Source organism: Castor canadensis, chromosome 3 (assembly GCF_047511655.1).
Source record: "Castor canadensis chromosome 3, mCasCan1.hap1v2, whole genome shotgun sequence".
In the NCBI taxonomy this organism is placed as follows: domain Eukaryota; kingdom Metazoa; phylum Chordata; class Mammalia; order Rodentia; family Castoridae; genus Castor; species Castor canadensis.
In genome coordinates this window covers 117,129,524-117,146,867 of record NC_133388.1, presented here as the reverse complement: position 1 = coordinate 117,146,867, position 17,344 = coordinate 117,129,524, and positions in this window count along the sequence as shown.

Sequence of the window (17,344 nt, the reverse complement as noted above, 5' to 3'; positions counted from 1 at the left end):
CTTGAGCTAAGTATGCCCAGAAATGTATGTGCAATCTTCTTAAATTATGACTGACACTGAGCTTGCTCAGGAAAGTGCCTGCCCTTAAAGTGCCTTCCTACATAAATGTGCATAGGCTCCTGGAATAAAATCCATGCTTCCTTTATTTGAGGAGGGCATTGCCGTGAAATAACTCCGTGCGCTCCTTACCTGCTGCAGATGATAAATCTTTCTCCTCTCTTTTACGCCTCGGGCTGTGCTTGTTTTGGATTTGCATTCAACATTGTGTTCAGTTATAGACAGGCCAGAACATAAAAAAGATCGGGACTCTTGGACATGTATGATTTGACATACCGGATTTCAGATTGAACATTCTCTCTCTCTCTTTCTCTCTCTCTCTCTCTCTCTCTCTCCCTGAACTTCCTCTTTAATTGCAAATATGCACAGATTGTTCACACCTAGCCCAAACCACCACCCTTCCCAAGCCCTTCCCCAAAAACTGTTGAGGTTTTTCCCCTCCCACAGGTTATCGTGATCTTTTTGAAACACCTTGAAACAGAGCTCTCGCTGCCTCTGTCTGCCATCTGGCCCATCATGACCTAGTGTAACTCCTTTCTCTAACCTTTAATGAACTCCATTATCACCCTCACTATGTCTACACATCCTGCGTAGATGCATCCATGTAGATGTAAGAATCTGAAATTTCTGTGTACCAGCAACTATAGTAGAGCTTTTCTTTTTTAATCCAGACTTCTAACAAAGCAACCTTAATAGAGGCAAAACTGAGTTAATCGTGTTGCTCACAGTTAATATTTCAGAGCCAGATTTAAACTGTCTGACCTAAGAACAATTAGAAACAGAATACATGAAGGTGGAAAGAATCTCTGCCTAATAAAAGCATGCAGTTAGAAAGATGTGAAATGCAGCTAGGGGTGTAGTTCAGCAACTGAGTATAAGCTCAGCATACACAAGGCTTTGGGTTCCATCCCCAGCACCACACACACATGAAAAAGAAATTTCTGTGTTTTATTAAAAGTGATCATCTAAGAAAGCAGGAAACCTCCATAAAACTACAGTAAGCCTGTCTGACTCACAGGTTTATTACAGGCAGTTTTTGTAACAGGTACTTAGAAGCTGCTTTTGTTGAAAAGCAGTGACTCCTTACTTGGGCCCACAAATTAACTGAAAGCAGGAAAGAAAGTCTCCATTTGGTACCTATGTCCTTTGCTCTCTCCTGCAGCCACTTGATCCAAGCACAAGACTGATTGATAACTGTTAGGGAAAAAAGCTGCTGGCAAAGAAAGCTCATGAGAAAGTCTCACGTCCAAGAGCAAAGTTTAATGACAGACTCAGACTGCCAGGCTGGCCAGGGAAATATGGCACAGTGCTGACTCTGGACTAGGTGTGGCTTTTATAGAAGAGGGAAGTTAGAACACAGGAGTTTCAATTGGGGTGGAGCTGCCTGGGGAAGGCTCTATTTCTCAAGAATGGAAAACCTGAGGGTGAAATGGCCACTGATTCACAAAATGGCAACTTTATTGTTCTATCCATAACACCTTTACAACAAGAGATGAAGCAAACCACTCCCTGACAGGAACAATGAGTTGCTCATCCTGGCTGATTCCTCCTCCCAAGTGATGACAACCATAAGCAACATCTCCAGAGTCCTTCCCGAAATCAAGACTGAGATAAGGGTCAACAGGCCACCTCATGACTGGGACTGTTTAACTCTCACCCCTGCTCTAATTCTGCCTCCTATTGAAACAATAGCAAATGTTTGTTGAGGAAGATGGGTTGAAATGCTACATCTTCTCCTCTGCAGAGCCATGCTGTGCCCTGTAATAACCTTCTTTCTCTTTCCTTCACTACTGCTCATCTATTTACGTGGAGTGTTGGGGTGAGTGGCACGACCTGATCTGTGAAACCCAGGAGTTTGGGACTGGAGCCTAAAATCTCCTCTGACATCTTCACCAAGTGTAGTCAAAAAAATTAATTAATTGAAAAACAGTCAAAAGAAATTTCAAAACCAAAAAGGTTTAATTCCTGAACTCATTAGACATTACTCAGTTGATGCTGAGTAGCTCTCAGTCAGTCCCGTGTTGTCAGTTACATTGAAACTGTTGTGTGATTTGCTGAGTGTTCTTCTCCTTTATTTTGTGAAAAATCTGCTTCCCCAAAAGCAAGACAAAAGAGAACATGCTTTATTGAAGTGATCAAGTGAATATGTGAGATGTGTTGAAAGGCATAGAAGTTGGGTGGGGTTGGGGATAATAAATCAAGCATCCATAGTAAGCACTGAACGCTATCCATCCTGAGTATGCATTGTTTTTCCTCAATGGTGGTCTCCTTGGAACCATAAACCCTGGGGATACCAAGTATTCTGTTTTCTAACCGAGACTGAGAGAACTAACAGGAAATGCTTGGGAAGTGTAACACGCACTTCCAATCAGCTGAAAACACTGCCTCCTCTCCTGAGCCTGCAAATGTTCAAGGGGTAACTCATAGCAGGAGAAATTTGACATCTCTGTCTCCATTTTATGTCTGTCGTTGCTCTGAGCCATGCCACTGATACTGGATTATTGATTCTGAGTTTGTGTCCTGCCAAAGTCGATGACTGAAGACACTGGACCAGGAGTAAAGTAGTAAAGCAAGCACAAAGTTTATTGAAAGGACAGCAAAAGATCCCAGAATGGGAGTGGTTTAGGAAAGCTAAAGCTGTATTTTTTTTTTGATTGTTTTAGAACTTTTTTTGTTTATTTTATTTTTCGTATGTGCATACAAGGCTTGGTTCATTTCTCCCCCCTGCCCCCACCCCCTCCCTTACCACCCACTCCGCCCCTTCCCTCTCCCCCTCCTCAATACCCAACAGAAACTATTTTGCCCTTATTTCTAATTTTGTTGTAGAGAGAGTATAAGCAATAACAGGAAGGGACAAGTATTTTTGCTGGTTGAGATAAGGATAGCTATATAGGGCACTGACTCACATTGATTTCCTGTGTGTGGGTGATACCTTCTAGGTTAATTCTTTTTGATCTAACCTTTACTCTAGTTCCTGTTCCCCTTTTCCTATTGGCCTCAGTTGCTTTTAAGGTATCTGCTTTAGTTTCTCTGCATTAAGGGCAACAAATGCTAGCTAGTTTTTAGGTGTCTTACCTATCCTCACCCCTTCCTGTGTGCTCTCACTTTTATCATGTGCTTATAGTCCAATCCCCTTGTTGTGTTTGCCCTTGATCTAATGTCCGCATATGAGGGAGAACATACGATTTTTGGTCTTTTGGGCCAAGCTAACCTCACTTAGAATGATGTTCTCCAATTCCATCCATTTACCAGCAAATGATAACATTTCGTTCTTCTTCATGGCTGCATAAAATTCCATTGTGTATAGATACCACATTTTCTTAATCCATTCGTCAGTGGTGGGGTATCTTGGCTGTTTCCATAACTTGGCTATTGTGAATAGTGCCACAATAAACATGGGTGTGCAGGTGCCTCTGGAGTAACCTGTGTCACAGTCTTTTGGGTATATCCCCAAGAGTGGTATTGCTGGATCAAATGGTAGATCAATGTCTAGCTTTTTAAGTAGCCTCCAAATTTTTTTCCAGAGTGGTTGTACTAGCCTACATTCCCACCAACAGTGTAAGAGTGTTCCTTTTCCCGTATCCTCGCCAACACCTGTTGTTGGTGGTGTTGCTGATGATGGCTATTCTAACAGGGGTGAGGTGGAATCTTAGTGTGGTTTTAATTTGCATTTCCTTTATTGCTGGAGATGGTGAGCATTTTTTCACGTGTTTTTTGGCCATTTGAATTTCTTCTTTTGAGAAAGTTCTGTTTAGTTCACTTGCCCATTTCTTTATTGGTTCATTAGTTTTGGGAGAATTTAGTTTTTTAAGTTCCCTATATATTCTTGTTATCAGTCCTTTGTCTGATGTGTAGTTGGCAAATATTTTCTCCCACTCTGTGGGTGTTCTCTTCAGTTTAGAGACCATTTCTTTTGATGAACAGAAGCTTTTTAGTTTTATGAAGTCCCATTTATCTATGCTATCTCTTAGTTGCTGTGCTGCTGGGGTTTCATTGAGAAAGTTCTTCCCTATACCTACTAACTCCAGAGTGTTTCCTACTCTTTCCTGTATCAACTTTAGAGTTTGGGGTCTGATATTAAGATCCTTGATCCATTTTGAGTTAATCTTGGTATAGGGTGATATACATGGATCTAGTTTCAGTTTTTTGCAGACTGCTAACCAGTTTTCCCAGCAGTTTTTGTTGAAGAGGCTGCTATTTCTCCATCGTATATTTTTAGCACCTTTGTCAAAGATAAGTTGGTTATAGTTGTGTGGCTTCATATCTGCGTCCTCTATTCTGTTCCACTGGTCTTCATGTCTGTTTTTGTGCCAATACCATGCTGTTTTTATTGTTTTTGCTTTGTAATATAGTTTGAAGTCAGGTATTGTGATACCTCCTGCATTGTTCTTTTGACTGAGTATTGCCTTGGCTATTCGTGGCCTCTTGTGTTTCCATATAAATTTAACAGTAGATTTTTCAATCTTTAATGAATGTCATTGGAATTTTGATGGGAATTTCATTAAACATGTAGATTACTTTTGGGAGTATCGACATTTTTACTATGTTGATTCTACCAGTCCATGAGCATGGGAGATCTCTCCACTTTCTATAGTCTTCCTCAATCTCTTTCTTCAGAAGTGTATAGTTTTCCTTGTGAGGTCTTTCACATCTTTTGTTAGGTTTACACCTAGGTATTTGATTTTTTTTGAGGCTATTGTAAATGGAATTGTTTTCATACATTCTTTTTCCTTTTGCTCATTGTTAGTGTATAGAAATGCTAATGATTTTTCTATGTTGATTTTATATCCTGCTACCTTGCTATAGCTATTGATCATGTCTAGAAGCTTCTGAGTAGAGTTTTTGGGTCTTTAGAGTATAGGATCATGTCTTCTGCAAATAGGGATATTTTGACAGTTTCTTTACCTATTCGTGTTCCTTTTATTCCTTCTTCTTGCCTAATTGCTCTGGCTAGGAATTCCAGTAGTATGTTGAATAGGAGTGGAGATAGTGGACACCCTTGTCTGGTTCCTGATTTTAGAGGGAATGGTTTCAGTTTTTCTCCATTAAGTATAATGCTGGCTGTAGGTTTGTCATATATAGCTTTTATATGTTGAGGAACTTTCCTTCTATTCCTAGTTTTCTTAGAGCTTTTATCATGAAATGATGTTGGATCTTATCAAAGGCTTTTTCTGCATCTATTGAGATGATCAAGTGGTTTTTGTCTTTGCTTCTGTTAATGTGGTTTATTACGTTTATTGATTTTTGTATGTTGAACCACCCCTGCATCCCTGGGATGAAGCCTACTTGGTCGTGGTGAATAATCTTTTTGATGTGTTGCTGAATTCAGTTTGCCATTATTTTGTTGAGTATTTTTGCATCAATGTTCATTAAGGAGATTGGCCTATAGTTCTCCTTTTTGGAGATGTCTTTGCCTGGTTTTGGGATAAGTGTAATACTGGCTTCATAAAATGTGTTAGGCAGTTTTCCTTCTCTTTCTATTTCATGGAACAGTTTAAGGAGGGTTGGTATCAGTTCTTCTTTAAAGGTCTGATAGAATTCAGCAGAGAATCCATCAGGTCCTGGACTTTTCTTTTTGGGGAGACTCTTGATTGCTGCTTCAATTTCATTTTGTGTTATAGGTCTATTCAGGTGATTAATTTCCTCGTGGTTCAGTTTTGGATGATCATATGTATCTAGTAATCTGTCCATTTCTTTAAGATTTTCAAATTTATTTGAATATAGGTTCTCAAAGTAGTCTCTGATGATTTCCTGGACTTCCATGGTGTTTGTTGTTATCTCCCCTTTTGCATTCCTAATTCTACTAATTTGGGCTTTTTCTCTCCTCATTTTAGTCAGGTTTGCCAGGGGTCTGTCGATCTTGTTTATTTTTTCAAAGAACCAACTTTTTGTTTCATTAATTCTTTGTATGGTCTTTTTGGTTTCTATTTCGTTGATTTCAGCTCTTATTTTTATTATTTCTCTCCTTCTATTTGTTTTGGGATTTGCTTGTTCTTGTTTTTCTAGGAGTTTGAGATGTATCGTTAGGTCATTGATTTGGGATCTTTCAATCTTTTTATTATATGCACTCATGGCTATAAACTTTCCTCTCAGGACTGCCTTAGCTGTGTTCCATAGGTTCCGGTAGGTTGTGTTTTCATTTTCATTGAGTTCCAGGAACTTTTTAATTTCCTCTTTTATTGCATCGATGATCCATTCTTCATTAAGTAATGAGTTATTTAGTTTCCAGCTGTTTGCATGTTTTTTGTCTTTACTTTTGTTGTTGAGTTCTACTTTTACTGCATTGTGGTCAGATAGTATGCACGGTATTATTTCTATTTTCTTATATTTGCTGAGGCTTGCTTTGTGCCCTAGGATATGATCTATTTTGGAGAAGGTTCCATGGGCTGCTGAGAAGAATGTATATTGTGTAGAGGTTGGATGAAATGTTCTGTAGACATCTACTAGGTCCATTTGATCTATTGCATATTTTAGATCTTGGATTTCTTTATTGATTTTTTGTTTGGATGACCTATCTATTGATGATAATGGGGTGTTAAAGTCTCCCACAACCACTGTGTAGCTGAACTCTAAGGAGTGATATAGGGCTCTGTCTGACCAAGGTCCTCCTGTTCTACCTTGAAACTACATTTGTGATTGGATGCCGTCTAGTTACCTTATTGCTGAACCCGAACACCTGGTCACCCTTATCAAACTGGACATTCCAGGAGGATCTGGTCAGTTCATCCTGGCTTCCAGGATGTTACTTTTTATAACTCCTTTTTGCTATCTTGGTGGGAGGTTTGCTTTCCTTGAGGAGAAAGCATCTTATCTCTTGGGATGCTTGTTTTCAAAGATGCTTCCTTGTCTCCAAAGAAGCTTTCCCATCTCTCTTATCTAAGACAAAGTTGCTACTACCATTTGCTCCCCTCACACCACCTTGGATTCTAGGAAGGATAGGACTGATGAGTAAACATCTTGTAAGCAGTTGAAGCTACTTCCTCCCCATCACCACCACCAATGACTTTCTTATCATGACAGGCCTCACCTGACCGATCTTGTGATGATGGGGAACTTCACCCCTAGTCATCTTGTATTTGGCAAATTGAGGCAGGTGGCTAGACATGTTGGAACTCCTGGAGTTCTCTGGACTAGAACTCTGGTGAAAGAAGGAAGGAGAGGAAAACTAACCAATTGGAAACTACAGTTTCAAAAAATTTTTTTTAAATTTTTTTAAAAAAATTTATCTGTAAATTAATTAAGATGAATAAACTTATTCATATCAGAACAGAAATAAATAATCTCCAATTAGATTAAAGACAAGTAGGTGCTAATGTTCAAAGGACATGCTTTTGTGCAACTAAAAGGAAAGAAACCCAATATGGTATAACACAAAGATATTTTTATCTTTATCCTCTGTTCCTGGCACAGAGAGCCTAAAACCCTTGAAATTTCCTGAGTGGTAGTAGTAGTCATACTACTCAGGTTACTATTCATAACCAGCCCCTTTCAATCACATTTAAGCTTATACTATTGAGGTGACTTAAGATGGGGACCCTAGATACCCCCAGGACAGGGCTTGTACCAGAAACCCCAAGTGATTAAGGGGTTGGAGCTTTCGGTCCCATCCACTGAACTCAAGGAAAGGTAAATAGGGGTTGGAGACTGAAATCTATAAAGACTCCTGAGTAAGTCTGGGAGAGTTTCTGAACTGGTGAGCATACTGATGAGGGGGATTTTTCCAGAGAGGGCACAGAAGCCACACAACCTTGCATATACTTCCTTCTGACTGTTCCTGAATTGTATCCTTTATCATAAGCCAGTAAATGTAAGTACAGTCCACAAGGAATTGGTTCCAAGACCCCTGTAGATACCAAAACCCATGATACTCAAATCCCTTATATAAAATGGAGCAGTATTTGCATATGACCTCCCATAGTCTTTGAGTCATTTCTTCATTACTTATAATACCTAGAAAATGTAAATGCTATGTAAACAGTTTTATTCTGTGTTGTTTAGAGAGCAATGAAGATAATAAATAAACCTGTGCTTTTTCAGTACACAATTTTTTTCCACCTGTGGTTGGTTATATCCACCAGTTGGGAACCTGTGAATACCGGGGGCTGACTGTAAAGTACTTTCCTGAGCTTTGTGAGACATTCTAGCAAATCCTCACACATGGGTTCCCCAGACTTACAGCCAGTTGTTCAAAACTACAGGAGGTCCAGGACTTAAAATTTATGTGAACTAGCCACAGTTTGTGGAACTGAGCCCTTAATCTGTAGACCCTAACACTACTCCTGAGTAATTAGTGTCAGAATTGAATTTCACTGTTGGATACCTGATTTGTGTCTAAAGAACCAGTTCTTGTGTTAAAAAACACTCCATGTACTCGAGGAAGGCTAGCAAAGGGGAAATAACACCCAATGGGACCCCTTTCTCTTAAGTGAACAGTTATCCTCATGCTAGGCTCTTTTCATTACTCCCCGAGCACAGCCTGAGTCATCTCTAGAGCAATAAATCCCCTCTGAGATGTAAAAACCCTAGCAGTCATAATATCTTTGCAAGATAGTGTCCAAAGGAGTGCCTCTGAGCTGGGCCTGCCTGGTTAAAATTTTAAAACTTTCTTTAAAGAGGTCTGCCCCTAATTTGACCTCTCAGGCCAAGTCCTCTGCTTAAGACCTTATGAATATTGGTCATATCTCATACAAACAATTAAAGGTCTGGAAATTAGCATAAGCACATGCACAGTATACTCCATGTTATGTGATGAGGCTGTGTTAATTAAACCTGTCAGCCACCCTAACCGCTCCCTAAGAGCTGCCCAGATTTTTCCCACCTTACAACTTATAATTTGGGCTTAAAAAAAGAAATCAATGTTTCCATACCATCTAGCAGAGCCCACTGAGTTTTCTCTTGTGGTGCTTCCTCTTACTCTTTCTTACTTTTTCTTTCAATAACATTTTGCTACCATTGTGCAATTTGTGTCTCTGTCCAGTTCTCTGTTCAGGTGACACAAGAACTTTGGATCTTCTTAGACCACTCAGTCCTGTAACACATTGAGAGTATGTGCAAGTGATTGCATGGTTTGCAGAATAAAGCCAGTAGTATAAATCAGTCTAAGAACAGAAGGACTTTAGCTAACATTTAAATGTTTTTGTTGTGTATTTCAGTACTCCTGAGTGCCCACCTAAGAAGGTGCTCAGCATTTTGTTTGTTTGTTTGTTTGAGGTGCTAGGGATTGAATCCAGAGCCTTCAAGCATTCTACCAATGAGCTATATCCACAGCCCTGCAGTTCTCAATTTCTAGGGTTGGGTTTTTTGTTGTTGTTAGGTTTTTTTGTTTGGTTGGGTTTTTTTTTTTTTTTTTTGTAGTACTGGGATTTGAAACTGAGGACCTCATACTTGCTAGACAAGTACTCTAATACTTGAGCAATGCCTTTAGCCCTTTTTTTGCATTAGTTATTTTTCAGATAAGGTGTTACATTTTTGCCCAAGCTTGTTTCAGACCACAATATCCCTACCTAGTCTTCCATGTAGCTGGAATTACAGGCATGCACCACCATGTCCAGCTCAATTTCTAATCAACATTATCTAAAACTCTACCAGGCACCTCACTCACAGCTCCTCTTTTTACCTCAACACCACTGATTCCTGTACCTCAAGCCTGAGAGGGGTGCAGTACTGTGCTGTTTAATATTATTCACATCATGCCACATGTAGAAAATTATGACCTTTGCTCAGCCCTCCAAGCAATTCAGGGGCAATCACACAAAACTCTGCAAAACACCTGAATTATTTCTTTATATAATAATAGTAAGGAAAATAAACTTCCTAATAAAATCTGTTCTGTTTCCTAATAAAAAATTTGAATTGGATTTACCAACAGTTTTTTTTACTTCAAATAACCACATACAACTGCTAACCAAAAGTTTCTACCACCAAGCTCATCAAAGACCTGATGGTCATCAGAAATGGGCAATGTTTACAGGCTACTGATAAAAAAATCTGAAGTTGTTGATATGAGCGCATGGTGATCTGTAGCAGTTGAAATTATCCCAAGGATCTAATAGCTCCTTTTTTTAATCAATAAATATTATGTAGAGATTTCTTTCTTTTTTTCTTGTGGAGGGGGCAGCACTGGGGTTTGAACTCAGGGGCTCACACTTGCTAGGCAGGCTCTCTTAACCACTTGAGCCACTCCACTGGCTCTTACTTTGCCATGGCCTTTTTTCAAGATAGGGTCTCTCAAACTATTTCCCCAGGCCTGGCTTTGAACCATGATCTTCCTGATCTCTGCCTCCTGAGTAGCTAGAATGACAGGCATGATCACCAGCACCTGGCTAATTAGACATGTCTTATGGTAAACTGATGGGTTTTAAAGTCACTGAAAGGGGGGAAGAGGGTAGGGGAGGGGGACAGGGTAGATAAATGACCCAAACAATGTATGCACATGTGAATAAATGAATAAAAAAATAAAAATAAAAATAAAGTCACTAAAATAATACAGACCAGCTGGGCACTGGTCTGTATACACATCTGTGTATATATATACATGTGTTTATATACATATATATGTGCATATATATACCAAATGTTTCAAAATAATGAGGCTTAATCTGCATAAATCACGCACATTGTTAGAGTACAACCTGTACATAGTTTGGATGAGACTAAAAGAATACTATGGCCATTAGTGAATAGAAATCTCTGGCCAAGTGACTCAAGTGGTGAACACCTGCCTAGCAAGTGTGAGGCCTTGAGTTCAAACCTCACCACTGCCAAAAAAAAAGAAGAAATACCTACTGATAGCCAAATCTCCATGAGGGCCTTGGTCTGGTGCTGCATCTACTTGGTTCCCCAGCAAGATTCTGTCTCCCACGCTTGACTGGCCATGCCTTGTGCCCATATAACCAGTATAACCCCCTCCCTCAAAACAGCAAGGGCTAGGGAATGTAGCCCAGTGGTAGAACATTTGCCTAGCATACCCAAGCCCTTGAGTTTAATACAAAACACAACACACATACGCACGCACACACACAAACACACACATACACACAGTACTTTAAAATTCAGGTCAAAAAATAATGATGTGATGGAAAAAGTTGGTATTTGGACCAGTGGAGTGGCTCACGTGGTAGAGTACCTGCCTAGCAAGCATGAGGCCCTGAGGCCCTGAGTTCAAACTCCAGCACTGCAAAAATAATGGGACAATAAAATAGATAGCTACACAGCCCTTATTAAGAAAGAAACTTGAAGCAGAGAAAGTAATAGCTAACCTGAAAAGTTGTATCAGTTGAGTTTATTTTTTTACTTTATTTCTTTTTTGATACAGGGCCTTGCTATGTAGCCCATGCTGGCTTGGAATTCTTAATTCTTCTGCTTCAGCCTCCTCAGTGCTAGGATTATAAAGGTGTGCTAGCATGCTCAGTTCGAGAGTTTATTTTAAATTGAATATAAATGAATGAAAGCTGATCAAAATCTGGCATGGTATTATACAACTGTAATCCCTCCCAGATGAAAAGATCTAGTCCCAAGCCAAGGGATGGTCTTGAATAGGTACACACTCCCTTCATCTACAAGAATCATTAGAAAGGTCAAGTGAACATACTCAGATGCAAGAGGCAGGGGGTAGTGATTGTAGTGTCACAGGATTTTTCTAATCAGAAGAATTACTGTACCTGGTAGCCTTACTTCTTGGGCACATTACTCATCTGGGGCAATTTTTTATATCATGTGTTTTCCCCAATATTTATGTTTATTTTATTATCTGGTGGCAATGGGGTTTGAACTCAGGGCCTTGTGCTTATTAGGCAGGCACTTTACTACTTGAGCCATACCCCCAGGTCAGTGAAGTTATTTTGACTATACATTGCAATTCAAAGGGAAGGGATATGCTGGAGGAAAATATGTGTGCTTTTCTTAAAATATTATCTAGTGTAGAGTTGAATTTCTAACTCCTGATTTTTGCTTGCTTTGATTCTCTTGCCACCCACTCCTATGCTGGTCTGCCTCAGTAGAATTTATGGAACTTTTTCCCCAAAGAAACAGGAAAGAGCCATCCCTGAGTGTGGGGGCAGGAAGAAGGAAATGTAAATTTGGGGAAAGCAACTCAAGTATGAAGTAATCCCTCAGCACAGGAGGCAAGTTATCGACTAGGAAAATGGGGTGGGACAGCTGGACAGAGCCCAGTGAGACTAGTCAGTGGGTCAATGTAATCCGAGATTTTCTCTTTCTTTGTTGTTTTGCATCCATATTCTACTACATGGGCTCAGGGAGAGAGCTGCTTTTAATCAGCTTTGGGGTTTGCCAAGCAGTAGTGTGAAGTAAGCGAGTGGGGAGGAAATCAGGAGTATAGGAAGGGAAGGACTGTGGCTGAGTGAGGTAGTGAGAGGTTGCAGGACTGTTGGAGTCACATACTCCAAAGTGTGAGCTGAAGAAAGAGGTGATGAGCAGAACGTGAAATACTGAACCCTGGGATTGGGAGGAGTTGTACTTCTTAGTCATGTCAAAGGTATGGGAATAAGAACAGAATAGAGATGTGAACGTTGCTGGTACCAAAATGGAATCGCTTATGCTAAATCCTAACAAAATGGAGTTGGGAGGCCATGTAGAAGGAGCCTTATTATAACAAGAAACTCCTGCACATCCTACATGTGCACCTGTAACAGGATTAAATACCATCCCAGATAAGCTGCTTGTACAAGGACACTTGCCTCGCACTAGCTGTCTCTACCAATAAAATAAAGCCAATTCCTGCAGCCCACGAAACCAATGACATTTATAACAAAACAGCTTATATGGACTCGTATTTGTCTTTAAAAATCTCCCTTTTACTGGGCATTGTGGCTCAGACCTATAATCTCAGCACTCAGGTGGCTGAGGAAGGAGAATTACAAGTTTGAGATCAACCTGGGCTAACATCAAGTCATTAAAATAAAATAATTCTGGGGAAGATTTCTAGAATTAAGAGCGTTGCAGAGTTTGCTAGCTGAGATATGGAACTCTTGAGGCAATTAGCAGGAAGCAACATTTTATTGTGCCAGCACAGACCCAGCAGACTCATGCCCAAGGCAGAGCCCTGAGAACAAAGGGGTCTCACCGTATATATCCTTGCAAGCAGGTGACAGAAGCAAAAAGCAAGGTCTAATCCATATATGGTTATATTTAATTTTATTGGCTACTTTACCCTAGTGCTATGTGACTCTCCCCTCCCTGGTGCTACATGACCTTCCTCACGTTCAGATTTCTCAGGTTTTATCTCTTTGCTATGCCATCCCTACCTCCCTGCATTCTCAGGACTCAGGTCTAGACTGTTTTGTTCTGATCCTCCTCCCTGCTACATTATTCCCCCTTTGATGCTCAGACCCACTTAGGGTCAAAGAGCATCATCTTAATTCAGGAGTTTCTATTTTTATAACATCATTACATGTGAGGCCATATGTCATCTTTTTCTCACACCCAGTGGTCTCCCATGTTGGTCCCCCCAACAAACATAGCATGAAATGACATTCAGCATCTGGGCTATAGACTCATCCAGTGAGAGGAACAAGTTTTTAGTTTTGGCAGAGATGGAAAATTTATTTTCCATAATAAATTTATTTTCCATCTCCTTATAAAAGGAGTGAAAAACTTGGTATGAGGAACTCTCAAGGGTAATGGTTACTAATTTGAGGTGTGTCAGACTCTCAGGGTCAAGACCCTTTTTATCTATTTTTATACAAATTGCTTTTCCTGTATCAAATCAGATGGCTTAGATACAGTGAAATTTACAGCGTTACAGGTGCCACAGGTGTAGTTGGGGCAGCTTTCCCCTTGTGAAGGAGGGCTGCATATTTAGCCCTCTGTTAAACCAGATCAGCAGTAATAAATAGCAATTATGCATCCTGCTCAAAAGAGATAGAAAAGAGCAAATAAAAACTTTTCACAGTGAGGTCAATCAGTGGGGACAGTTTCTGCCAAGCCTATGGCAAAGACTAGGGTGAGAACTACAGCAGCAGATACAGACAAGGGGTGACAATGCATTACAGTGAGATAACTGGGGTGAAAAACAACCCATTTGTCTCATTGGAGAGTTGACTCCTCAAACTTCTGCTGTGCTTAAACTAGTCAGCTTCCAGTAGTGACTAGTGCAGAGGTGTCCTTCCATTGTTCTTGGTCCCCTGTTGTTTGCTGGGAGCACAGTCCTGCCAAGGGAGGGCGCTCAGGTTCCAGAGGCTGATCCTACACAGTGAAGCTGGATTAGGGATGCACTCCCACTGGAGAGAAGCTGGCTTGACTTGACTGTGGTGGATCCAAGGAGCATTGCTACTTTAATGGCGGTGGGAGTAGACGAGGTAACAACAAAAGGGCCCCTCCAATGGGGTTTTAATGGGTGCACTTTTATTTATCCAGATAGTTTTTTTTAATTGAGTAGAATTACCTTGGCAACAATATACTGTTAGTATATATGTCCAAGAGAACTCATTGTTTAAAAAAAGTTAAAACCACCATCTTTAAGTATCAAAGGACATGTTTAGAGGCACTAAAAATAGTTATTTTGCCTTTATTTAAGTAGAAGACCCTATCTAAAAGTGTGTTTGTGTCTGGAAGGGCTTTAATGCCAGATAGCCACACATGCATAAGAACCATTTCTTTAATCCTCATGGCCTTGGTTATCTTTGAGAAATCTGGCACCAGTGACTCCATTTGAACTTTGATGGCAGTCCCCCCTAATCTCCAAACTGCTTGTCTCTGAGCAGTCTCTTCTGAAGATAGCTTTCAAGACCAGACAAGATTGGGCACATTCCAGGTGGTATGGCCTTAGACTGAATATCTTTCTTCATTGGTCATCAATCAGGATTTGCTTTTTCCTGGATTTTGTTTGGTTGGTTGGTTTTGGTCCCACGTCAAGAGGGAATAACGAACAGATCAAGTCGGAGTCAGTGCCAACTAGACCCTTTTGACCAAATTTAAGCAACAAAGAGGCTTCAAAGGAGTGGCTCTTAGGCAGTGGGCTTCTAGACAAGGACAATACAGAACAAAATCTAAAAAAAGCAGATGTCTAAAAACCTAACCTCATTGACACATAAGTAGTTATTAGAGTCATTTTTTAATGGACTTGATTATAAATGTCCCAGAAGGATCAGAACTGTAATGACAAAAACTTAAGAGTCATGGTTAAAATTCTGATGGACAATTTAGCAACTAACAGAATAGTGTATCAGTACCACTAACTTTTTGTTACCATGCTTATCTAGATTTTGTATTTTAGAAGGCTTGAAATACTTAAAAAAGATAAATACATTTATAAAGTATACAGGAATCAGCAAGAGCATTACAGCTCTATAGAAGTTACATATACATATTAGTTTAGTTGTTGCTCTTGAAGTAAAACCTTAGATTTTTTCATCATATGGGGGGGAACAGTGTCAGTGACTCTAAACAGGCCAGTCACAGACACATATAGGATACCAACTGTATTAGAATCACCCAAGGCAACAGTTGTTTAACCATGAGGTCATCTAGAAAGTTCTATATAAACTGTTAGAAAATAAGAGGCATGGAAGTGGCAGAGATGGTTCAAACACCAGTACAGGGTTTATTGTTTAGGCAGGAGCCATGTAGATGGAGACCCCAGCAAGAGAACTAGAGCCCATTGCCATACACAGGCTTGGGCTAGATATAGGGGGCTAGTGGAAAAGTACCAGGAAGGTCTCTAAGGGATATTGTTGCTGGGCAACCAAGAAAGATAGGTTGAAGTTAGGTCACTGTCTGCCCAGCTGTCCTTGGCATCTATCCAGGGAGATAAAGGTAAGCCCTCTGCAAGGGGAGGAGGTCTAGTCCTAACATGGCTGTCTTCATTGTTAACCCCAACATAAACCAACTCTTAAATGAACTTTTGTTTAATTATAACTCAGTTACCTTAGTAGCCAAAACCCTGACAAAAATCACCAGAGAACACAGGTAAATGTTTATGGGGACCAAGTGTGGAGTTAGGAAACACAGTGGCCAAGAATCATGGCTCAGATGTTGATAAGGGATCACATCCCAGATTGTTGACCTTAACATATGGCTCATGACATACAACAGGATCCCACTAACCTGTACTCAATGGAGCCCCCCTAAAATAACAGGCCCAATCTGGCCATCTCAGGCCAAAAAATTCCCTCCATCTAACATATGGAAGGAGTAGGACTAACATCTCCACTCTGTTGAGTCCAGTAAGAACGGGAGGTCTTGAATTCCAGTGTAGTGTTCCTTTTTGAGTTTTGGGGTTTTTTTAAATCCTTTCTGAGGGTGTACTTTGGCTTTATATAAGTAAATTTGTTTTAACTCTAACACAAGTGCAGCAGTATCCCCTGTGCTCAGCTGCCTCTTGTTTTTCTGTGTTTTAGTAAACTCTTGTTGTCTTGCCAAATTCGTGGATTAACCTGTTGTACCAAAAATTCCCTGACAGTTATCTTGACAAAACAAAAAACATTTTCAAGACAATTTTTTGTAAACGTTATCAAGAACAATACAATATTTTAAAGATAGACTTGTTGTTATTTGCTTAGAGACTTAAGTTTTTAGCTTAACATCAGTACGTTGAATTTTGACCTTATAAAATCTTTAATGTAACTCTTATATTTTAGTCAACTTAATCACTTACATAAGCATCTATAAGCTCCATCTTTTATGACAACTTACTGTGTATCTTTATGACAACTTATTTTGTGTCCTCTGGCAGAGCTTGTCTTTATCCCTTTTTTTTTTTATCTAAAAGTATTTTTTATTTTTTTATTTTTAAAAATCATATTTTCAATATTATGTTACTTGTTGAAATTAACCTATAAAACCTTTTAACTTAGAACCTTATATTTGTATGGGAAAAAAAACCAGAAAGAAAGCAACCTTTAAATTATTTTTTGTATAAAAACAATTTATAGAAAGCCCATTTGTTAATAGACCCCCTACATTATAAGAGAGAATTATATTCTAGATTGTATTTCTTGCAGAATGAACATAAAGAAGTTCATTTCTTTATCCAAATTCCAAGATTTTTTTGCTGCAGGCTGTGGCCCCTCTTTTCCTCTTCTTTTTTTTTACCCTCCTCTGGTCTAAGCTAGAGTGTTAACCCCTGAATGCCTGTATCTTAGTGAGACCTGATTGAAATTAATTTGAAAGCCTTTTTCTTAAAAGTAGCAGCAGAACAGAGTAATAATTTTTACATTGACTCTATAATAAGAACCGTTCTCAAGATGTTTACATATTTATGTATAAAAAGCCTAAGTAGTTTCTAACAGAGATCTTTAAAACAAATACCTGGTTTTTGTTATCTTGAGTA